Here is a 7,500-nt window from a genome sequence, read left to right on the forward strand (position 1 = left end):
GGCGCGGGTCCGGGGCCGGGCCAGGTAGGTCCGTCATCCGGGAAGAACCGCGCGCGCTTGCCGGGAGCCCGAGCGCCCAAAGGGGCGAATCGACTCCTCCAGATATACCGCCGAGCAGCCAGCCAGGACACCGGGGCTCTGCCCAACAGACGCGAACCGAGGCCCGCGGAAGGACAGGCTGCGCACCCGGGCCGTAGGCCGGCACCCAGCGGGTCGCGACGTCCTACTAGGGGAGAAGTGCGGCCCACCGCACACCGGAACGGCCCCACCCCGCGGCGAGTGGAAAGGCAACCGGACACGACCCCGCCGCGGATTGCTCCGCGCGGGCGGCCGGCCCCATCTGCCGAGGGCGGGGGCCAGTGGCCGGATGGGCGTGAATCTCACCCGTTCGACCTTTCGGACTTCTCACGTTTACCCCAGAACGGTTTCACGTACTTTTGAACTCTCTCTTCAAAGTTCTTTTCAACTTTCCCTCACGGTACTTGTTCGCTATCGGTCTCGTGGTCATATTTAGTCTCAGATGGAGTTTACCACCCACTTGGAGCTGCACTCTCAAGCAACCCGACTCGAAGGAGAGGTCCCGCCGACGCTCGCACCGGCCGCTACGGGCCTGGCACCCTCTACGGGCCGTGGCCTCATTCAAGTTGGACTTGGGCTCGGCGCGAGGCGTCGGGGTAGTGGACCCTCCCAAACACCACATGCCACGACAGGCGGCAGCCTGCGGGGTTCGGTGCTGGACTCTTCCCTGTTCGCTCGCCGCTACTGGGGGAATCCTTGTTAGTTTCTTTTCCTCCGCTTAGTAATATGCTTAAATTCAGCGGGTAGTCTCGCCTGCTCTGAGGTCGTTGTACGAGGTGTCGCACGCCACACCGCCAGCCGGCTGTGCACGCTACCGAGAAAGTACCGGTATGCGAACCGCCAGGCGACGGGCGCGCATCGCACGTTTAAGGAGACGCGGCCGGCCACACAGGCGACCACGACACTCCCACGTCTCCGAAGCGGGACAAACGCCGCGCGCTTCAGTATACGTAGCCGACCCTCAGCCAGACGTGGCCCGGGAACGGAATCCATGGACCGCAATGTGCGTTCGAAACGTCGATGTTCATGTGTCCTGCAGTTCACATGTCGACGCGCAATTTGCTGCGTTCTTCATCGACCCACGAGCCGAGTGATCCACCGTCCTGGGTGATCTTTTCCTTTTCAGTCTCCCACTGTCTCTTTCAAGACAGTAGCATTTGCGGGACTGAGGCGTCTGACGGCCCCTGTTCCACTATTTTTTTGTGTCCAACGGCCTCACAGCCGATGGGCGTCGTACGGCTCCACACCGGAGCGGACAGGCACTCGGGCGAACGTCATTCAAAACCGGCGCCAGGCGCCAGGTACCGCAGGCCAGCCGCTCCAGAGCTTCAGCGCTCGTACCACACAACAACAACACTTCCGCTAGTTTTGAGAGGCACGCGTGGTTCCGCACGCGGCGCACGGCCACTGCCGTACAGGTAGCGTGTTGCGCGACACGACACGCACATCGAAAGACATGCAGTCTAGTCGGTAATGATCCTTCCGCAGGTTCACCTACGGAAACCTTGTTACGACTTTTACTTCCTCTAAATGATCAAGTTTGGTCATCTTTCCGGTAGCATCGGCAACGACAGAGTCGATGCCGCGTACCAGTCCGAAGACCTCACTAAATCATTCAATCGGTAGTAGCGACGGGCGGTGTGTACAAAGGGCAGGGACGTAATCAACGCGAGCTTATGACTCGCGCTTACTGGGAATTCCTCGTTCATGGGGAACAATTGCAAGCCCCAATCCCTAGCACGAAGGAGGTTCAGCGGGTTACCCCGACCTTTCGGCCTAGGAAGACACGCTGATTCCTTCAGTGTAGCGCGCGTGCGGCCCAGAACATCTAAGGGCATCACAGACCTGTTATTGCTCAATCTCGTGCGGCTAGAAGCCGCCTGTCCCTCTAAGAAGAAAAGTAATCGCTGACAGCACGAAGGATGTCACGCGACTAGTTAGCAGGCTAGAGTCTCGTTCGTTATCGGAATTAACCAGACAAATCGCTCCACCAACTAAGAACGGCCATGCACCACCACCCACCGAATCAAGAAAGAGCTATCAATCTGTCAATCCTTCCGGTGTCCGGGCCTGGTGAGGTTTCCCGTGTTGAGTCAAATTAAGCCGCAGGCTCCACTCCTGGTGGTGCCCTTCCGTCAATTCCTTTAAGTTTCAGCTTTGCAACCATACTTCCCCCGGAACCCAAAAGCTTTGGTTTCCCGGAGGCTGCCCGCCGAGTCATCGGAGGAACTGCGGCGGATCGCTGGCTGGCATCGTTTATGGTTAGAACTAGGGCGGTATCTGATCGCCTTCGAACCTCTAACTTTCGTTCTTGATTAATGAAAACATACTTGGCAAATGCTTTCGCTTCTGTTCGTCTTGCGACGATCCAAGAATTTCACCTCTAACGTCGCAATACGAATGCCCCCGCCTGTCCCTATTAATCATTACCTCGGGTTCCGAAAACCAACAAAATAGAACCGAGGTCCTATTCCATTATTCCATGCACACAGTATTCAGGCGGGCTTGCCTGCTTTAAGCACTCTAATTTGTTCAAAGTAAACGTGCCGGCCCACCGAGACACTCAACAAAGAGCACCCTGGTAGGATTTAAACGGGGTCCGCCTCGGGACGCGAAAGCACCCCTTCGGCTCGCCCCACCGGCAGGACGTCCCACGATACATGCCAGTTAAACACCGACGGGCGGTGAACCAACAGCGTGGGACACAAATCCAACTACGAGCTTTTTAACCGCAACAACTTTAATATACGCTATTGGAGCTGGAATTACCGCGGCTGCTGGCACCAGACTTGCCCTCCAATAGATACTCGTTAAAGGATTTAAAGTGTACTCATTCCGATTACGGGGCCTCGGATGAGTCCCGTATCGTTATTTTTCGTCACTACCTCCCCGTGCCGGGAGTGGGTAATTTGCGCGCCTGCTGCCTTCCTTGGATGTGGTAGCCGTTTCTCAGGCTCCCTCTCCGGAATCGAACCCTGATTCCCCGTTACCCGTTACAACCATGGTAGGCGCAGAACCTACCATCGACAGTTGATAAGGCAGACATTTGAAAGATGCGTCGCCGGTACGAGGACCGTGCGATCAGCCCAAAGTTATTCAGAGTCACCAAGGCAAACGGACCAGACAAGCCAATCCGATTGGTTTTGATCTAATAAAAGCGTCCCTTCCATCTCTGGTCGGGACTCTGTTTGCATGTATTAGCTCTAGAATTACCACAGTTATCCAAGTAACGTGGGTACGATCTAAGGAACCATAACTGATTTAATGAGCCATTCGCGGTTTCACCTTAATGCGGCTTGTACTGAGACATGCATGGCTTAATCTTTGAGACAAGCATATGACTACTGGCAGGATCAACCAGGGAGCTGCGTCAACTAGAGCTGAGCAGCCGGCCGCCCGGGAGTGTGTCCCGGGGGCCCGCGCGAACACGCAAGCGTCCGCTCAATTATTCTGCAAACAGGAGGAGGCCGAGCTCCCCTGCACGATACACCTCGAAACCCTCTCAGGTCCCGGCGGCGCGCAGCGCCGTCCTAGGTACTTGGTCGGTTTCGAGAGAGGCGCAATCGCCCGGAGTTAGGCGAGTAGACGGTTTTAGTGCGAACACCCTTGCTCCCAACTGAGCTTGCCGCTGCCGACAGAGGCCCGGGAGCGTGCTGTCGTGGCATTGCCGGCGGGAGACAACACGCGCCACCTATGGTGACCGGCAGCTCCAACGCCAGCGCCACACAAGGGCAAAGCCCCACTTGGGTGCAGAAGCGAACTCTCCCAGCACAGCGCACGCGCCAACACGTCCGCACAACTGCGATACAAACCACCTGCGAGAACCGCTGGGGCGACCGAGCAGCAGACGGCGTCGCGGCGCCGAGTGCCAGGCGGCGGCGCATCCTCAACGCACACAGTCCTCAATCAGACCAGCACACTGCAGATGTCCACCGCGCTTCGCACCGGGCTCGGCTGAACCAACTTTGGCCGCCAGGCGCCGCGTGCAGGGTGCGCCGCAGCGTAGCTGCACCGCCTGCCGGGCCCGTCGGCTGGCGCTCCTGCCACTCGGCGCCCCCCACCAGCCGCCTGTTGCGCGTGCGCCCACGCAGCGCGCGGCCAACACGCCGGGCGGCCCCCCTTCACCGGCCGGGAACAGTCCCACCAAGCCACCGCCGCGTATCGCTTCATACCCACATGGACCTAGTCACGTGTGTGGATGTGGCGGGTACCGCTGAAACAACCGGTTAATAGCTGTACCGATCGTCGCCATCACAGATTCACCTCCAGCGTGAACAACCGCTCAACAACGGATTTCCAGTTCATTTGCGTATCTTGGGCAGTAAACGTAGATGTCCACCTACATTTGCGAATTCAACAATTCTTGCATGCCAGGATGTCATGTGTCACGACACGCTACATCAGACCACATACACACTGCGACATGTGCAGAAGAGAACACGTGGAAGGTGGCCCGCGCACGTATGCGATGTCCCTTCCGCGATCCACTGTCAACCGGCATCTGCGGCATGTCCCAGATATGGAACGCGGTCCACCAGGGTAGCACTTTGTGTGAGGCAATACGACAAAGTCGGAATACACGCGTCACTACATCAGACGGCTCACGCTGACCTGACCTGACCTGACCTGACCTGACCTGACTCACCGCACCACCACCCCCAGCGACCCAGGGTGACATACAATGCGTTCGTACGTTCCTCCCACACGCCTCTACGGCGTACCACAGTGCAACCTAGCTGTTATTGGGAGACGAGACAAGTAGCATCGAGCACAACATATGGAAATTGAGATTCGACACCGTTGGGCACAGCCAGCGTACGGTCACACGTATCACACTACTTCACTCTGTACGTAACGACCGATGATCGGTACAGCGTGTGGGTTACGCGTACGACATCAGCGGACAATGGACACAGACCATACCACGACGTACACTGAGGGCGTCGACATCTGAATGCAACTGAACAGCTGCGAGGCTCATTTAACACTCAAACGCCAGACCGACCAGCTTGAGAGGACAGAGACACAAAGAGGGGGACAGAGGGGGGGGGGGGCGGCGATATAGTCCTATTGCAGTACAATTGACAGTGGATAGCGGGAATATGTGGAAAGTAAGCAACACTCGCAAGACATCTACATGAGGATAACAACGACACCAGAGATTCCGAGCAGTGAACTATGTTAGGCAAAGGGACAACGTGGGTTAGGTTAAGGGACAACGTGGGTTAGGTTAAGGGACAACGTGGGTTAGGTTAAGGGACAACGTGGGTTAGGTTAAGGGACAACGTGGGTTAGGTTAAGGGACAACGTGGGTTAGGTTAAGGGACAACGTGGGTTAGGTTAAGGGACAACGTGGGTTAGGTTAAGGGACAACGTGGGTTAGGTTAAGGGACAACGTGGGTTAGGTTAAGGGACAACGTGGGTTAGGTTAAGGGACAACGTGGGTTAGGTTAAGGGACAACGTGGGTTAGGTTAAGGGACAACGTGGGTTAGGTTAAGGGACAACGTGGGTTAGGTTAAGGGACAACGTGGGTTAGGTTAAGGGACAAATTGAGTTAGGTTAAGGGACAACGTGGGTTAGGTTAAGGGACAAATTGAGTTAGGTTAAGGGACAAATTGAGTTAGGTTAAGGGACAAATTGAGTTAGGTTAAGGGACAAATTGAGTTAGGTTAAGGGACAACGTGGGTTAGGTTAAGGGACAAATTGAGTTAGGTTAAGGGACAAATTGAGTTAGGTTAAGGGACAAATTGAGTTAGGTTAAGGGACAAATTGAGTTAGGTTAAGGGACAAATTGAGTTAGGTTAAGGGACAAATTGAGTTAGGTTAAGGGACAACTTGAGTTAGGTTAAGGGACAACTTGAGTTAGGTTAAGGGACAACTTGAGTTAGGTTAAGGGACAACTTGAGTTAGGTTAAGGGACAACTTGAGTTAGGTTAAGGGACAACTTGAGTTAGGTTAAGGGACAACTTGAGTTAGGTTAAGGGACAACTTGAGTTAGGTTAAGGGACAACTTGAGTTAGGTTAAGGGTCAACTTGAGTTAGGTTAAGGGACAACTTGAGTTAGGTTAAGGGACAACTTGAGTTAGGTTAAGGGACAACTTGAGTTAGGTTAAGGGACAACTTGAGTTAGGTTAAGGGTCAACTTGAGTTAGGTTAAGGGATAATGTGGTACAACCAGAGTTAGGTTAAGCGATAATGTGGTACAGCCACAGTTAGGTTAAGCGATAATGTGGTACAGCCACAGTTAGGTTAAGCGATAATGTGGTACAGCCACAGTTAGGTTAAGCGATAATGTGGTACAGCCACAGTTAGGTTAAGCGATAATGTGGTACAGCCACAGTTAGGTTAAGCGATAATGTGGTACAGCCACAGTTAGGTTAAGCGATAATGTGGTACAGCCACAGTTAGGTTAAGCGATAATGTGGTACAGCCACAGTTAGGTTAAGCGATAATGTGGTACAGCCACAGTTAGGTTAAGCGATAATGTGGTACAGCCACAGTTAGGTTAAGCGATAATGTGGTACAGCCACAGTTAGGTTAAGCGATAATGTGGTACAGCCACAGTTAGGTTAAGCGATAATGTGGTACAGCCACAGTTAGGTTAAGCGATAATGTGGTACAGCCACAGTTAGGTTAAGCGATAAAGTTGGTTACATTTGGTATTGTGTGGGAAGGGGGCAGAGAGAGGGGGGGGGGGTGGATAGTGGTGGCAGTACGCGGATGCCTGAGTCACCGTCAGATACGTCACGTCGGTTCGATGCTTGTAGCAAGAGGCTGGCGGGTCTGACACTAGATCGCGTGTTATTTTTCATGTGGTATAACACGAGGGCGGGGGGTGATATTTGGTGCCCCTCTGTGTAGGATGTGTGTTGGTTTATCTGAGCAATGGTAGTTGTCGGAGGAGTGGGGTATTGTGCTTTTATAGGTGGACCTACTGCTCTGGTTATCATAGTGTCGACGGTGCAATGTCGCAGAGAGGATGCACTCGACATTGTCGCATTCCAGATGTTTACGTATTGTGTGTCTCCGTTGCAGGCCGAGAGTGGTGCATGTTCGAGTGTCTGGCTGACGTGCGATTCACGTTGTGTGCCCAGTCTTACAGCACGTATAGGGACATTCGCATAAATCATCTATATGTGGCCTTGCATCATTTACTAAGCAGTGCCGTGAGACGACCGAACTATTAGGAAAGTACTGATGTACCGCATAATGTTTACCTTCCACCACACAGCGAGTATCGACTCTGCCCAGCGTTGCCACCGCAGGCAGCGGTCACCGTCACCATTATGCGGCGGAACGGAACATCTATATCCTCAGAGGAGCACTCTTTGCCGCCGGGCGTCAGGTCTCGCGGCCTGCCGGCCAGCGCCCACGACGAACTTACTGCATGTATAGGGACAGCGGGAATTTGGCATACTTGA

At 54.3% G+C, this 7,500-nt stretch overlaps 3 non-coding genes across 3 annotated transcripts in view; all 3 read right to left on the reverse strand.

Moving 5' to 3' along the window:
- LOC126305389 (large subunit ribosomal RNA) overlaps window positions 1-845 on the reverse strand; it is a 4,222-nt gene extending 3,377 nt beyond the window's left edge. The window contains exon 1 of the ribosomal RNA XR_007553449.1: window positions 1-845. This exon is cut by the window's left edge and continues 3,377 nt beyond it. This is a non-coding gene — a ribosomal RNA (large subunit ribosomal RNA).
- A 188-nt stretch (window positions 846-1,033) lies between these two features.
- On the reverse strand, window positions 1,034-1,188 carry LOC126305408 (5.8S ribosomal RNA). The gene has a single exon (XR_007553466.1). It is a non-coding gene; the product is annotated as a 5.8S ribosomal RNA (ribosomal RNA).
- Window positions 1,189-1,549: 361 nt separating this feature from the next.
- Window positions 1,550-3,442, reverse strand: LOC126305302 (small subunit ribosomal RNA). Its single transcript, XR_007553370.1, has one exon. It is a non-coding gene; the product is annotated as a small subunit ribosomal RNA (ribosomal RNA).
- Window positions 3,443-7,500: the final 4,058 nt, after the last annotated feature.

Source organism: Schistocerca gregaria, unplaced genomic scaffold (assembly GCF_023897955.1).
Source record: "Schistocerca gregaria isolate iqSchGreg1 unplaced genomic scaffold, iqSchGreg1.2 ptg000310l, whole genome shotgun sequence".
In the NCBI taxonomy this organism is placed as follows: domain Eukaryota; kingdom Metazoa; phylum Arthropoda; class Insecta; order Orthoptera; family Acrididae; genus Schistocerca; species Schistocerca gregaria.